The 16,028-nt window shown below is 36.6% G+C and overlaps 2 long non-coding RNA genes across 2 annotated transcripts; both read left to right on the plus strand.

Annotated features, from left to right (window-relative positions):
* The first annotated feature begins 4,097 nt into the window (after window positions 1-4,097).
* On the plus strand, window positions 4,098-5,565 carry LOC140439547 (uncharacterized). The gene is made up of 2 exons (XR_011950649.1): window positions 4,098-4,602; window positions 4,842-5,565. It is a non-coding gene; the product is annotated as an uncharacterized lncRNA (long non-coding RNA).
* A 5,887-nt stretch (window positions 5,566-11,452) lies between these two features.
* On the plus strand, window positions 11,453-13,607 carry LOC140439551 (uncharacterized). The gene is made up of 2 exons (XR_011950650.1): window positions 11,453-12,644; window positions 12,884-13,607. It is a non-coding gene; the product is annotated as an uncharacterized lncRNA (long non-coding RNA).
* The last annotated feature ends 2,421 nt before the right edge of the window (window positions 13,608-16,028 follow it).

Below are 16,028 nucleotides of genomic sequence, written 5' to 3' on the forward strand. Positions count from 1 at the left end.
CAGCAATATTTATATAATCGGGATTACTAATAGCTTGAGGGAAATTCCAGCGTAAAATTGTTTTATTCCACTTCGAATGAATTGCATAGTTATTGTCTCCAACAGAACATCTAGGCTTATTCATCATATTCATAGTATCAGTATTTAATGTTCCGGTCACCGAAAGATTGTATCTTTCTTGAAATTCAACTAAGGCCATATATATACTAGAAATAGCATTACTTGATGTATTTAGATATCCGAAACGTATAAGAAAAGAACTAGCATAATCCAGAGTTTTATTCTCTGCACACAAAGATACAGAGAGCAACAATAAGACATGTAAACAGAAAAGCATTTCGATTTATACTAATCTCCAAAAATTGTTATTACAGTTATTTATACAAAAATCCAAACACACACATCTTCTGACTGAAGAAGTGTTTTTGTGTAATATTAACCGTATTTTTATAAAGTATATATTATATGGATAAAATTAGTATTAATCAAAGAATTGAAATTATATACAGAAATATAGTAAATAATATGTTAAAATAGTCCATTTGTTAGCAAACCGGATGAAGCCTCATGATAACGCGGTCCCGCATAATTCAAAACACGTAAACATCTGATAACACAATTTATTTTTCATTTCGAAACGCCGGAAATAAAACCACAGTTGCTGAATTTTGTAACATGTATGATGATAGTGGTAACCACATTTACAAGTTTGAAAATTGACAAAAACAATTCTCATACCGCATTCTTAATTTTGCAGGAAATATTTTATCATGTGTGGTTTTTACTAATAAAAACAGAAAATATAAAATTTTCAGAACATTGTGCGTCGCTTATCTTTGTAACGGATCTATCGATGTAACCGTATGCGCATTAGGTTGACGCAACTTGAGCTCGCGTGGGGCGATGTACAGTTCGGGCCTTTAAAAGACCGAGGAGCGCGGAGCGCATACGTTGTCACAGTGTGCATCTCAAGCTTACTACAACAATTTCGCAGTATTCAGTACGTTGTGCAGTGACTTACATAGTTGATAAAGGTAAGCGTTTTTTCCTTTTTATATTTTTATGTATTTATTATGTCCTTTTTATCAATGTATTTTATGAGAATTGTACATCTCTTTTCGTATTTCATGCAGTATTTTATGAAAAATGTATACTTTTTTGTATTTATTATGCCCATTCTATCGTGGTTGCTCTAAAAAATTTCACGACCGCTAGTTTGTTTTTATAAGAAGTGTTCTCTTCTTTTCGTATTTCGATTTCTTGTAGTATATGGTTCTTCTCTATTCCCAAGTAAGTAATGCATCTCTCCATTTACGTTAAGCAGAAAAACTATAGTTTTTTCTATTATTGTAGACGGATCTATCAAAAATAAATGCAGTTTCTTTGGTTGCAGAACAAAAACCTGCAATAAAATTAAACCAACTGCCCATAAACGAACCGAAGAAAATTCTAGCCGCCAAACTGGTAAATGCTAAATTTGGTCAAGCAGTTTTGCTGGAACTGGAGGAACACGTTGTGTTTCTGCCAGATAGAGTCACAGACGTATATATTCCATTCATTTCAGACTTCGCAACTAAGAAGTATTCCATCATATTCCGAGGACTAGTCAATACTGGGGGTGTTCATCCAGCAGCAAAATTTGAAATAATAGAATAAAGAAAAAACGGTAAGTGATTTTTTTCTTCTTATTTTGTGTGTGAGTAGCCATGCATAAACAAATAATTAAACAGTCTGATGATTTGATGCACATTATTAAAAAGCTTCGTAAAATAATTTTTTGGACAAGTTTTTTGGATAAGTTTGGACAAGACGGTTAAATAGTCAAATTTGGAGATGTAATAAAGTAATTAATAACAATAAACTATCCGTAGCAACAGTTAGAAAATAGCAAACTTAGACAGGACATTTTAAGCATTTTAGGCAAATTATTTTAAATTTCAATAATAAGTACCTTGGGTTGGGGCTTAGTTCAAAATTACGCGATAGAGTTAAATGGGAAAATATCATTTCGTGTTTCGCTAGTCGAATTAAAACCGGGGTAATAGTAAATTTATGTCATAAGGATGTAGGAATGTTTTTGGATGATGCATTTACAGTTTTTAGTAGAAAAATTAAAATTATATTGAAAACAAATAGAATACTCAAAGTTAATACTGCATTTTGTGGTGAATTTATTAAAAAATCGAGTGATAGTAAAAGTTTAGATTTAAAATATTTCAATACGAAAACTGCTATTATAGATACATCGACCGATTTACATCTTTGGTTTGTTGAATACGTTAAAGATAAAATTTTTACAAAGTTGTCTGAATTTGCTGAAAAAGATTCGGGGGCCGCGCTATCTAAAGTAATTTCATTGGAGGTTAATATTAATAAAGTGGAAATAGGAAACGGCTCATTCTTCATTGAATTACCAATAGAGATTCAGAGAAAACGAGCGTGCATTAATGTGCATAATTTCGATCAGGCATGCTTGTATTGGTCAATAGTTAGCGCTTTGTGTCCTGTTACTACGGATCCACAAAGAGTATTCAAATATCCACATTATTCTACTATTTTGCAAACGGACAAATTAGAAAGCCCAATGCCATTGAACCAAATTTCAAAATTCGAAAAATTAAATGCCATATCAGTTAATGTTTTTGTATTAGAATTAAATGTAGTTAAGGACAAACAATTTTACGAAGTAGTACCTGCTAGACTGATACCGCAAAAGATGGAAAAGCTTGTGAATTTGCTTTTTGTACAAGATAAATACTTTCCAAAATTAAACGATTACGATGTTCTTCCAGAAGATAACGATCAGACTGAAATACGCCTTCATTATTGTTGGATTAAAGATTTAGGAAAATTAGGGAGGTCACAAGTAAACAAGAAACACAATAAAAAATATATTTGCGATCGTTATTTAAACTATTTTCACAGTGAAAGCAAACTAGCAGAGCACGAAGAAATGTATTCAGATATGAATAAATGCAAAATGACTGTTCCTAAATATGATCATGTGGCTTTTCGTAATTTTACATATCAACAAACAACTCCGTTTATAGTTTATGCCGATTTTGAATGTCAATTACATAATTTTACGGATTCCAATGTCACATTAAGTAAAACAGCAAAATATTAGAAACATGTACTTTTTAGTGCAGGTTATTATTTGACATGTGCTTATAATGACAGCTTATCTTATTTTAAGAGCTATAGAGGTGAAAATTGCATGGAGTGGTTCGCAAAAGAAATGGCCGAAATTTCCACATTTGTAAATTCCAAAATAAAAACAATTGTACCTATGGTCGAAAAACCTAGCTCAAATGGAGCAACTGTGTGCCATATTTGTGAGAAACGCTTTTTGGCTACACATACAGTTGTAGATCACGACCATGTTACTGGAAGTACGAGGCTTTGCGCACCAAGCATGTAATTTGAACTTTAAAAAATTGTTTGTCGTTCCCATCGTATTTCACAATTTTAGTGGTTACGACTCGCATTTCATGATTATAGATCTTTGCAAACATGGGCACTTGAGCTTACTTCCCATAAACAAAGAAAAATACATTTAATTTATATTACAAACTAAACGAGATCAAATTAAATTACGATTTATTGATTCACTAAGATTTATGGGAGCTTCACTCGACGAATTGGCATCAATTTTAGACACATCGGAGAAGAAGATTTTAAGACGAGAATTTAGTCAATTAGATAATGATACATTCAATTTGCTAACGTGTAAAGGAGTATTTTGCTATGATTATATTGACAGTACAGATAAATTAGAGGAAACTTCTTTGCCTTCAAGTGATCATTTCTATAACAAATTGAGTGATGAATATATTAGTGATGAGAAGTATGCTCATGCGCAAAATGTTTGGAAGAAATTTAATTGTAAAAATTTGGGAGAATATACCGATTTGTATTTAAAAACAGATATTCTGCTGCTGGCTGATGTGTTGTTACGTTCCAAATTTAAAGTAAAAAGTCCCACCTCTATTTTATCAAAATTTAAATAATTCAGGACGTGTAAGAGCGGTTGCCTATAATATATTATAAGCAAGGTGGCGAAAATAAAATTAGTAATTTTCAAATAGGGGTAATGTCTGGCAAATTGTGCTGAAGTTAAGGGAACACGTCCTCTTTTTTGTGAAGAAACTAATTTAGATCGTTCTTTCTAGAGTTATCTTGGAGGAATTGGGATCATAAAATTGAAATTTTTGAATCTCGGTATTATTCGGTGACCTCCGTGTGTCAAGTTGTCAAGTGTTCGGAAAGACGACGGAAAGAAAGTGATTCCAGGTTTGACGGTGTAACTGAAAGGTTGGGCTAGATTAAAAACGGCATTTTGTTTTTTTGCTTTTGCTGCTGTTCCATGTGGGATCTGGACTAGTCCGAACCGTGTGGATATTCAAGGGGATTTGCTGCCTTCGTGGAAGGGTTTTTTTTTTGGAATATCCACAATTTCGCTAAAAAAAGCGGATCTACAGTACACGTGAATACCGGGAGTCGTATTTAGATCAAGAAATTAGCCTTAATCACGAGTCCAAATAGCCGGCTACGCTTCGGTCCAATTTGGGATATTTCAAACCCCTAATCTGGCTAAGAAGGGTGAGTGTTAGAACATTTCGTTTTTAATTAATTAAAAAGTTGTAGTTATTTTTTTATCCCATCTCTAAAAAGCTATTCACATTTTTATCAGTTTTCATACATTCAAGTTCGGAGACAAGTTTTTTTTTGTATTGCTCCATTATCGCCAAAAGGCAGATAAACAAAGTGTTAAAATCAATATATTTATTTCCAAATAATTATTTTAGACACAGATGGTAATTAATGTTTTCTTGCTTCAGGGTTGGTTGGTTTGTTTGTTTTTTTCTGCTTCTTCTTCTTCGTATTTTTCCGTCTGGCTGTAATTTTCGACTTTTCAACATTGTCACACAAGTCTATGTACATCGGCAATCGTATGGGATTTTGGATTGAAGACACGCTGAACTATAACTGGAATTCCACGCGGTGAAGTATATGAAAATTCGAGGTATGGATCGATAATTAATTTTCAACGGAAGATTTAAGCACCGTCTAATTTGGTTTGCGGAATACAATAGTTTTTTTTAAAGATTATTTGCTGTTAGTTTTTATTTTCATATTTACAAATACTTTACAGATTTTTTTTAAAGATAATTTGCGGTTTATTTTATTAATTCAATATTTACACATACCTATTTTAATTTTGTAAACTGCGTCTAAGGGGGGGGGTTATATATTTGAGATTTATTTTTTTTATATTATTTTCTGCGCACGCACTTGAGCTCACGTGGTGTCCTATTTGCGTTAATTATTTTTTTTGGTTGGTATTGAACCGCACACCCCTTAGCGTCCGGTACTTTTGATACGTCTTACCTTTCATTTTGTTCTGTTAAATAGAAATAACTTATGAATTTTTGTTAGGCAAGTAGAAGCCGCATTTTTATATTATTTTTTTATTAAGCCTATGGTAAAGTTAAATAATATTGTAATATGTATTTATTTTTAACTATCTTGGGAATCTATTTATTAAAATTGACTAAATTCTAATCTGACAATTTCATTTATTTTTTTTATTTATTCAGGTTGTATACTGTTACTTAGTATTTTAGTAGTAAACCTATTGGTAAGTTGGTGGTTTATTGAATAGCAACGTAGGGAAGGCTGTGGGCCAATTTACCTGGCGCCCCTGATATAACTTCGGATTTTTTTTTGTTTTGTGGACCGCACGACCATCTCCACTGTTTTGTCTAGCCGCGAGCCATTCCCAGACTGTCACCGTATAGTACTTTTCTTTCCGGGTGTACGTCTGATTTATATTTGGTACATTTTGTAATTTTTTTATATAGATTCGGTTTTGTACGCCACATATTTTGGCGCCCAACGTGGGGCCCTTAATTAATTAACCTTTTTTTGTCAACCCCTTGTGTAGATTCCTTTTAATTAGTTAACCTAACGTGTTTGGGCTTTAATTGACTAACTTTGATTTATTTACTTTACCACTGGTTTTGCACTTAGTAGTAGTCTTAGAACTTCGTGTTTAGTGGAAGTGTATGCCAAGAAGTGCTTACTAGTTTTTTTTTTGTGTGACGTGAAGTTGGAAGAAGCCAAAAATGGAACTTAAAAGAAGATACTTTGAAGTGGTGTTGTGGAACTTAGAAGAATTATGGATATATTAGGACTTTGAAATATTTCTATTTCAGTTGGAGTTCAAATTTATTTTTTTGAGAAGTTGGACTTCGAAATTCTACATTGTGGTTTAACTTACTTATGTTAGGGAATGTAAAATCTTTTTTTGAGATTATGTTGTGACTTGTAATTTGTTCTGAAACAATGAAATTTTGAAAATCTTTTGTGAAATTTTATAGATTGAATAAAGCGACTATTACTTTTATTTTGCTTTTGGTTTGCTCCCATTAATAAAATAAACTGTACCTGTGTGTTAATATTTTTACTTATATCTTGATTTTGTTTGAATATTTGCTCCTTTCGGTTGATACATTTTTTTTTAAATTTTGAACTTTGGCAAGATGGTGCGAAAACTTGTACCCAACTACTTAAGGAAAGAGGAACTGGAATATGAACTCAAAATTCGTGGAGTGTCTACTGGCACTGTTGAGTCTATGAGGTCTAGTCTGTCTGATGCACTTAGTCGTGAGGCAGCAAATGAAAGCTTTAGATATCCTGAGCACCCATTCACCTTTTCACAGGATAAAACTGCAATCGAGACTAAACTTGCGGAGCTGAATACGGCTGTTGGAAAGTTTGCCGGAACTCCTACTTATGCTGAGTCCTTGAGATTGCGGACACAGATTAACCATGTCTTGGGGAGAATTGATCTTATGGTATTGCCAACAGGTGATGATGCAGACGCAGCCCAGGTTGTTAAGTCAGACTTTCTTGCTGAGATTTTGAAGTTGTCACAGGATTTACATGATAAGCAGCATCCAATCGGATCTGGTTCGGTACCAGTAGCGCTCGATGTGATTTCGGTTTTAAATCAGTCTTTTCAGGCAGGGGTAGGACAAGTTCATGCTTCTTCTCCTGGAGCGATGTCACAAGCTGGTAATAATGTTTTTTCAGGGTCTGTCTCTAGTTTTTCTTCTGGGATGATACTTCCTCATAAATGGGGAATAGAAAAGTTTTCAGGTTCTGCTAGGGGTATGTCTATTTCTGCATTTTTTGAGATGGTGAATGAATTGAGTCTCGCTCGTCATGTACCAGATAGTATACTTTTGGAATCAGGTATAGATTTATTTTCGGATAAAGCCTATCAGTTTTATAAAGATGTTCGTCTACGTGCAGGGAGTTGGGCTGAATTAGTTGAAGAGTTTCGTAGGGAGTACCTGTCAGCTCACCATGGGGAAGCGCTTTTTGAAGAGCTTCGGAGGAGAACTCAGCATTCGTCTGAGACTATTGGAGTTTACTTGGCAATAATGAATAGTTACTTTAATCGCTTGCGTTGTCATGTTCCAGAGGAAGTTAAATTGTCTATAGTTATTAGGAATTTGCATCCGTTCTATCAAGATAGATTACGTGATCCTTTGCCAGCTACCTTGGAGGAACTTCGTGTTCTATGTCGCAGTATGGAGGAAAGACGTGATTGTATTAGGAACTATGTTGAACCGAATAGTAGGAAAATGAATACTTTGGAAAAGGACCTAGCTTATATCAGTGTGGATGCTGAAAGTTGTAGTAGTGTTAGTGAGGGTCCTGTTGCTTCATCCGAATCGGAGTCAGCTAGAGGAAAGTTTAGGACTTTAGTCTGTTATCGTTGTAATCAGTCAGGCCATAAGGCAGTAGGGTGTTTAATGAAGAAGGAGGCTGTTCACTGTTTTAAGTGTAAGAAAGAAGGGTTTACAGTCAGAACTTGTCCTTCGTGTAATTCGGGAAACGGAAGGAAGCGCACCTAACTGGTCGAAGAGGTGTTGCCGACGTTGACTCGACCAACCTACGTCCTATTTTAGACTTTATTTTACATCATTCCGAAGGAGATGAACGTCCATATTTGAAAGTTAAAGTCTTAGGAAAGGAAATTTTGGGATTATTGGATTCTGGTGCTTCAAAGACCATTGTAGGAAGAACTGGTTGGAAATTTTTACAAAACTTGGGTTTAGAGTTGGATACTTCGAAGAAGACCGTTTGTAGAGTGGCGAATGGTCAGATGTGTGAATCGTTGGGGGAATGTTTAGTACCTTTCATGGTTAGGGATCGCTTGCGTGTCTTGCCAGTATTAGTTATTTTGGACGTACCGCACATTCTGATTTTAGGATCTGATTTTTGGCGTGTTATGGGTATCGTTCCAGATTTGAGGCATAACGAATGGTATTTTTCGGACGCTCCAGCAATGGTAGGTTCAGTGGATCATCTCCGAGGTCAAACTATTTTGACCGATGCAGAGAAGTCGCAATTGGAGGAAGTTATTAATAGAAGTCGTGAACTAATGGGCACTTCTCTTGGTTGTACTGATGTCACTGAGCATGTGATTGTTTGTAAATCTGCACCCATAAAACAACGTTACTATCCTGTATCCCCAGTAATCCAAAGCCATATTGATAAAGAGCTAGAAGATATGTTGGCGAAAGGAGTAGTGGAGCGATCGAATAGTGCTTGGTCGTCCCCGATTCTCTTGGTGAAAAAAAAGGTTCCAGAAGGTGAAGAACCAAAATGGAGGTTCTGCGTAGACTATCGAAAGCTTAATGCCGTAACAGAGAGGGATGGCTACCCATTACCGTACATCTCTAATATTTTAAATAAATTGAAGAACGCGCATTATCTTTCCACCATAGACATTAAGTCGGCGTATTGGCAGGTACCTGTTGCTAAGGCTTCCAGGCCTTATACTGCTTTTACGGTTCCTGGTCGAGGTCTTTTTCAGTTTTGCAGAATGCCTTTTGGATTACATAATGCCCCGGCTACATGGCAGAGGTTGATAGATCGTGTCCTCGGTCCGGAGTTGGAACCCTATGTTTTTACTTACTTGGATGACGTGGTCATCGTGACAAAGTCTATTGAAGAACATGTCAGGATCTTAGAGGAAGTCTTTAGACGCTTGAGAGAAGCTAAGTTAACCGTTAGCTGGGATAAATGTCAATTTTGTAGACCGGAACTAAAGTATTTGGGTCATGTGGTTGATAGGAATGGACTACATGTTGATGGTGATAAGGTCAAGGCTATGCTACGTATCCCAACACCCACATCCGTCAAGGAAGTTCGTAGCATCATAGGCACATTTTCCTGGTATCGAAGATTTATTCCTTCCTTTGCGACACTACTAGCTCCAATTACAGCGATATTGAAGAAAGGAAGAAAATTCAATTGGACCCCGAGTTGTGAAGAATCTTTTCAGAAAATAAAAGAATGTCTAGTTTCTGCTCCGATACTTAATTGTCCTGACTACAATTTGCCTTTTGTTGTCCAATGTGATGCCTCAGGATATGGAGTGGGCGCCGTGTTATTGCAGCCAGGCCCGGATGGTGACGAAGTAATTAGTTTCCTGAGCAGATCACTAACGCGTCAAGAAAGGAATTTTTCCACGACGGAACGGGAATGTTTAGCTGTGTTATGGGCAGTCGAAAAACTGCGTCCTTATTTGGAGGGTGTTCCTTTTACGGTCGTGACTGATCACGCATCCCTCGTATGGCTTCAAAATTTGAAGGATCCTACTGGAAGATTAGCTCGATGGGCTGTAAGATTGCAACAATATGACTTTAAGATTGTGCATCGGAAAGGAAAAGAACATGTTGTCCCCGATTTGTTATCTCGTTCAGTTCCCGTGCTTGATATGGTTGAAGAGGTTGTACCGCTTCCTAGTGGTGATAGTTGGTATGATAAACTTTGTAGAAAAATCGAGTCTAATCCCTTGAAGTATCCTCAGTGGAGAATGTCTGGTGGCAAACTTTATAAATACATCCGTCCCAGTCATGGATTTTTGGTCGAGGAAGTGGACAATTGGAAGGAAGTCGTTCCTAAGGGTCAACGATTGGAAGTGCTGAAGTTGTGTCATGATAGTCCTTTAGCAGGTCATATGGGGATCCTGAAAACTTATAAGCGTATTAACGAGAAGTATTTTTGGCCGAAACTGCGGAGTGATGTGTCTCGTTACGTTGGACGTTGCTCACTGTGTGCCATGCATAAGGTGGAACAAGGTAAGCCCAAAGGCTTTATGACTCCTCAACCTAAAGCTACTCAACCATGGGAGATAGTATCAACCGATCTTATGGGACCTTTCCCAAGATCAACTCAAGGCTATAAGTTTATCTTAGTGGTAATGGATGTGTTTAGTAAATTTTCTTTGGTATTTCCGTTGCGATCCTCAAAAGCCGTGCATGTCGTTAAGAAAATAGAAGAGGAAGTTTTTCTCGTATTTGGAGTTCCACGTCTGTTACTATGTGATAATGGTGTCCAGTATACTTCGGGTATTTTCAAGAAAATGATGGAAACCTATGGTGTCTCAGTTCGTTATAATGCGTTGTATCATCCACAGTGCAATCCATCTGAACGCTATAACCGAACCCTTAAAACAATGATGGCAACTTATATAGCTGACAACCATAGGAAGTGGGATGAAAATTTGGCCAAACTAGCATGTGCTACGCGCACTGCATACCACGAGTCGACTGGTCAAGATCCCTACTTCATAAATTTCGGTCGGAAGATGGTAGTGGATGGACGAGATTTTTCCCGAAAGGACAAACTCGGAGACCCGGAGGACGAAGTAGCTAAAATGGGATATAATCGATCGCGTGGACTCCAGGAATTATTTGTTGATGTTAGAAAACGTTTAGATAAAGCTTCGGCTAAGTGTGAGAAGACCTATAATCTACGGAGACGTCCAGAGGAATTTCAGCCCCATCAGTCAGTATGGCGGAGAAATTTTGTGTTGTCAGATGCCGCTAAATATTTCACGAAAAAGTTAGCTCCTAGATGGATAGGACCCTACTTCGTGAAGAAGAAAGTTTCCCCCTGGACATATAGTTTAGAGGATGAAAATGGCAAGGATCAAGGTATTTGGAATATTAAGGATTTAAGGATTAGTAACCCGACTGGTGATCCCGATAGGATTTAGGTCGGAGTAGAACGGACTAGCAAAGTTTTGTTTAGTTATTCTTCTGAAATTGGTTGTATTTATTTTTTTTTGTTGTGTCCGTGAAGGATGACTGAGTGTTGGCTATGATCGGTTCTTAGGATGTATTTGGATGGTCAACCGATTCGTTTTTTTTTGTGTTAGGTAGCCAATACGAAGTCGTAGGGTTGCGGTAGCCTTAATTTCTTTTGATTTATGGAATTGAATGTCACTTAGGTTTGGTCAGAAATATGTTGTCTTCGATGATATGGCGTTGGGATTTGTTTTGATGTTAGTAAGCCATTCTATTTAATTGGGATTTTTTCGAAGCCACATAATTATGTTTTGGTGAATCTTGTTGGATAATAGCTTAGTTTTGGATGATTCACTAAATTTCGTTGTATACGGATTTAAATTCTGAAAGACCTATCTCATTTTTATTTTAATGAACAATTGGAATTACACTACTGTTTCGGTAGATGTTTCTCGCAGTATCAGTAAGAGTGGAATGGTGGAGAGTTTCTTATGGACTCATGTTATGTGAGGTATAGTGAAGTACTAGCGATGCCCCAGAGCTGGGAGGTCGCGAATAAGGGCAACATCCAGTAACCGACCTAATCAGTGTTGTCAGATTGACGTTGGAATTTGAAACTATTCTACTTGATCTCATACGATGAGAGATGACTGTTGTGTGGAAGTGGAGTAAGTGTTGTAAGTAAGTTGTTGCTTTGTGCGTGTGGTTTGAGATTGGTATGTCTTTCGTTGTCCAAGTACTTGCGCATGGTGAAGACGGTGTGGATGATGATTGTGTTGTGGACTTCGCTCGGAGTTTAGGTAGTGCGTCGCTAGCGCGAGGGAAAATTTTCTTCGTCTAGTTTTTCCTCGTAAATTTTCCTCTGGGAAAGGGAGGTGTTGTTACGTTCCAAATTTAAAGTAAAAAGTCCCACCTCTATTTTATCAAAATTTAAATAATTCAGGACGTGTAAGAGCGGTTGCCTATAATATATTATAAGCAAGGTGGCGAAAATAAAATTAGTAATTTTCAAATAGGGGTAATGTCTGGCAAATTGTGCTGAAGTTAAGGGAACACGTCCTCTTTTTTGTGAAGAAACTAATTTAGATCGTTCTTTCTAGAGTTATCTTGGAGGAATTGGGATCATAAAATTGAAATTTTTGAATCTCGGTATTATTCGGTGACCTCCGTGTGTCAAGTTGTCAAGTGTTCGGAAAGACGACGGAAAGAAAGTGATTCCAGGTTTGACGGTGTAACTGAAAGGTTGGGCTAGATTAAAAACGGCATTTTGTTTTTTTGCTTTTGCTGCTGTTCCATGTGGGATCTGGACTAGTCCGAACCGTGTGGATATTCAAGGGGATTTGCTGCCTTCGTGGAAGGGTTTTTTTTTTGGAATATCCACAATTTCGCTAAAAAAAGCGGATCTACAGTACACGTGAATACCGGGAGTCGTATTTAGATCAAGAAATTAGCCTTAATCACGAGTCCAAATAGCCGGCTACGCTTCGGTCCAATTTGGGATATTTCAAACCCCTAATCTGGCTAAGAAGGGTGAGTGTTAGAACATTTCGTTTTTAATTAATTAAAAAGTTGTAGTTATTTTTTTATCCCATCTCTAAAAAGCTATTCACATTTTTATCAGTTTTCATACATTCAAGTTCGGAGACAAGTTTTTTTTTGTATTGCTCCATTATCGCCAAAAGGCAGATAAACAAAGTGTTAAAATCAATATATTTATTTCCAAATAATTATTTTAGACACAGATGGTAATTAATGTTTTCTTGCTTCAGGGTTGGTTGGTTTGTTTGTTTTTTTCTGCTTCTTCTTCTTCGTATTTTTCCGTCTGGCTGTAATTTTCGACTTTTCAACATTGTCACACAAGTCTATGTACATCGGCAATCGTATGGGATTTTGGATTGAAGACACGCTGAACTATAACTGGAATTCCACGCGGTGAAGTATATGAAAATTCGAGGTATGGATCGATAATTAATTTTCAACGGAAGATTTAAGCACCGTCTAATTTGGTTTGCGGAATACAATAGTTTTTTTTAAAGATTATTTGCTGTTAGTTTTTATTTTCATATTTACAAATACTTTACAGATTTTTTTTAAAGATAATTTGCGGTTTATTTTATTAATTCAATATTTACACATACCTATTTTAATTTTGTAAACTGCGTCTAAGGGGGGGGGTTATATATTTGAGATTTATTTTTTTTATATTATTTTCTGCGCACGCACTTGAGCTCACGTGGTGTCCTATTTGCGTTAATTATTTTTTTTGGTTGGTATTGAACCGCACACCCCTTAGCGTCCGGTACTTTTGATACGTCTTACCTTTCATTTTGTTCTGTTAAATAGAAATAACTTATGAATTTTTGTTAGGCAAGTAGAAGCCGCATTTTTATATTATTTTTTTATTAAGCCTATGGTAAAGTTAAATAATATTGTAATATGTATTTATTTTTAACTATCTTGGGAATCTATTTATTAAAATTGACTAAATTCTAATCTGACAATTTCATTTATTTTTTTTATTTATTCAGGTTGTATACTGTTACTTAGTATTTTAGTAGTAAACCTATTGGTAAGTTGGTGGTTTATTGAATAGCAACGTAGGGAAGGCTGTGGGCCAATTTACCTGGCGCCCCTGATATAACTTCGGATTTTTTTTTGTTTTGTGGACCGCACGACCATCTCCACTGTTTTGTCTAGCCGCGAGCCATTCCCAGACTGTCACCGTATAGTACTTTTCTTTCCGGGTGTACGTCTGATTTATATTTGGTACATTTTGTAATTTTTTTATATAGATTCGGTTTTGTACGCCACAGTGTTTGAGCAGTTCCGACAAAAATGTCGAGACACATATAAACTAGATCCAGCATGGTATTATACTATGCCGTGGGTATACGTGGGATTATATGCTCAAATATAAACAATGCAAATTACATTTATTAAAGGATATTGATATGATTTTATTCATGGAAAAAGGCATAAGAGGTGGAATATCTTTTTGTAGTAATAGGTATTCGGAAGCTAATAATAAATACACATCGCGTTATGATCCCACACAGCTTACTAAATACATCCTGTACTAGGGCCTACATGGCCCTATGGCTGGGCCATGAGTAAAGCTTTACCAACAGGAGGATTCAAGTGGATTGAAGACGTAACCAAATTTGAAGTAAACTCCACTAATCTTCCCAAAGGTCATATCGAGATTATGTCAATACCGGATAATGCGAAAGAAGGCTATTTTTTCCAAGTTGACTTAGAGTATCCACGTGAATTACACGACAAACATAAAGATTTTCCATTTGCTGCCGAACACCGCAGTCTGCCGGTTCAAAATTACCAACGTTATTACCAACCTTATATCACAAAACAAAATATATTATTCATTACAGAAAGCTTAAACAGGCACTGGCCAACGGATTAATTTTAACAAAGATACATAGAGTTTTGAAATTTAATCAATCTGCGTGGCTGCGACCGTACTTTGAGTTAAATACCAACTTACGAGCAGCAGCCACAAGTAGCTTCGAGAAAAAGTTGTTCAAATTGATGAATAATGCTGTGTTCGGCAAGACCATAGCAGAGTATGGGTCGGTTGGGCCAGACAGTGTGACGTCACTGTAGGTAAGCATTGGATCTACATTACCGACCAACTTAGCATGGTACCGAACCGTTAGTCGTGACCTAAACCATATAGGGGAGGGGCCAACAAACACGTAGACACAAAAACAAAAGATATCAGAGTGTTGCCAAAGGAACACTTAGTTTGTAGCGTCTAAACGGCTCAACGTACAACAACGTGCAAGGAATCGATAAAAAGGGGAGGGGGTATCGAATACGTTAACATAAAAAACAAAGATGGCGGCGTATTGCCAAAAAGGCACTAAGCTTGTAACCTCTAAACAATTTAACGTATGGGTAAGGAATCGATGAAAAGGGGAAGGAGTAACGAATACGTTAACACAAAAACAAACGGAAAAGACAATGCCAAAAGGACACTAAGCTTGTAACGCCCAAACGGCTCAATGTATAACAATCTGTGTAGTATCGATGGAAAGGGTAGGTGAGAACGAATATGTTAAGACAAAAAACAAAGACAAAGACATTGCGAAAACGTCACTATATCGTTTCTTTGTTGCTTTAATCCGATCTTTTGCGAATGAGGGCCCGTTTGGAAAGAGGAGGCGGAGACGGGAAATACGTTAACACAAAAACAAAGACAAAGACATTGTCCAAACGGCACTATATGGGATCTTCATTGCTATTGATTTTAGCATAATAGATGTTGAAGGAAAGGACAGTAGTCACTGAGGCTAACAGAGAATGACAACATCGCCAAAACGGCGATATATCATATATTGGACCTAGTTTGAATGGGATTCCACGTCTATTATAGTTCATCATCTCGTCACGCCGCCTGTCGACTACATCTGCCCAAACCATCTAGCCTATCTCTCTCTCTCTCTCTCTCTCTCTCTCTCTCTCTCTCTCTCTCTCTCCCTCTCGAAACAATGCGAAAGGCGACGCTGAAAACGATATAACGTGCAACAACGTGTGAGGTATTACTAGAAATAGAACATGATTATTTAAAGAACGTATACCATTCTTACAGTACGACCAAACCAACAAACATCCTTAATATAATCTTCTCTGATTAAGTACTACTATATAAACGGAACGTGCGTTACTATACAGCACTATTATTCTGTATATACGTATCTACGGCAGATCGGGTAATATTATAAAAATTATAGAATACAAATGTATTGTGAGTTGCATACTATATTTTATCTACGACAATTCGGCTGATATAAAAATCGCCGAATACAAAATGGTGAGTTGGGTACTATATTTTATATACGGCAGTTAGGGCAATATTATGTTTTGTAGGTTTGTCTTGTGCTTCGGATATATGGT

Source organism: Diabrotica undecimpunctata, chromosome 1 (genome assembly GCF_040954645.1).
Source record: "Diabrotica undecimpunctata isolate CICGRU chromosome 1, icDiaUnde3, whole genome shotgun sequence".
In the NCBI taxonomy this organism is placed as follows: Eukaryota; Metazoa; Arthropoda; class Insecta; order Coleoptera; family Chrysomelidae; genus Diabrotica; species Diabrotica undecimpunctata.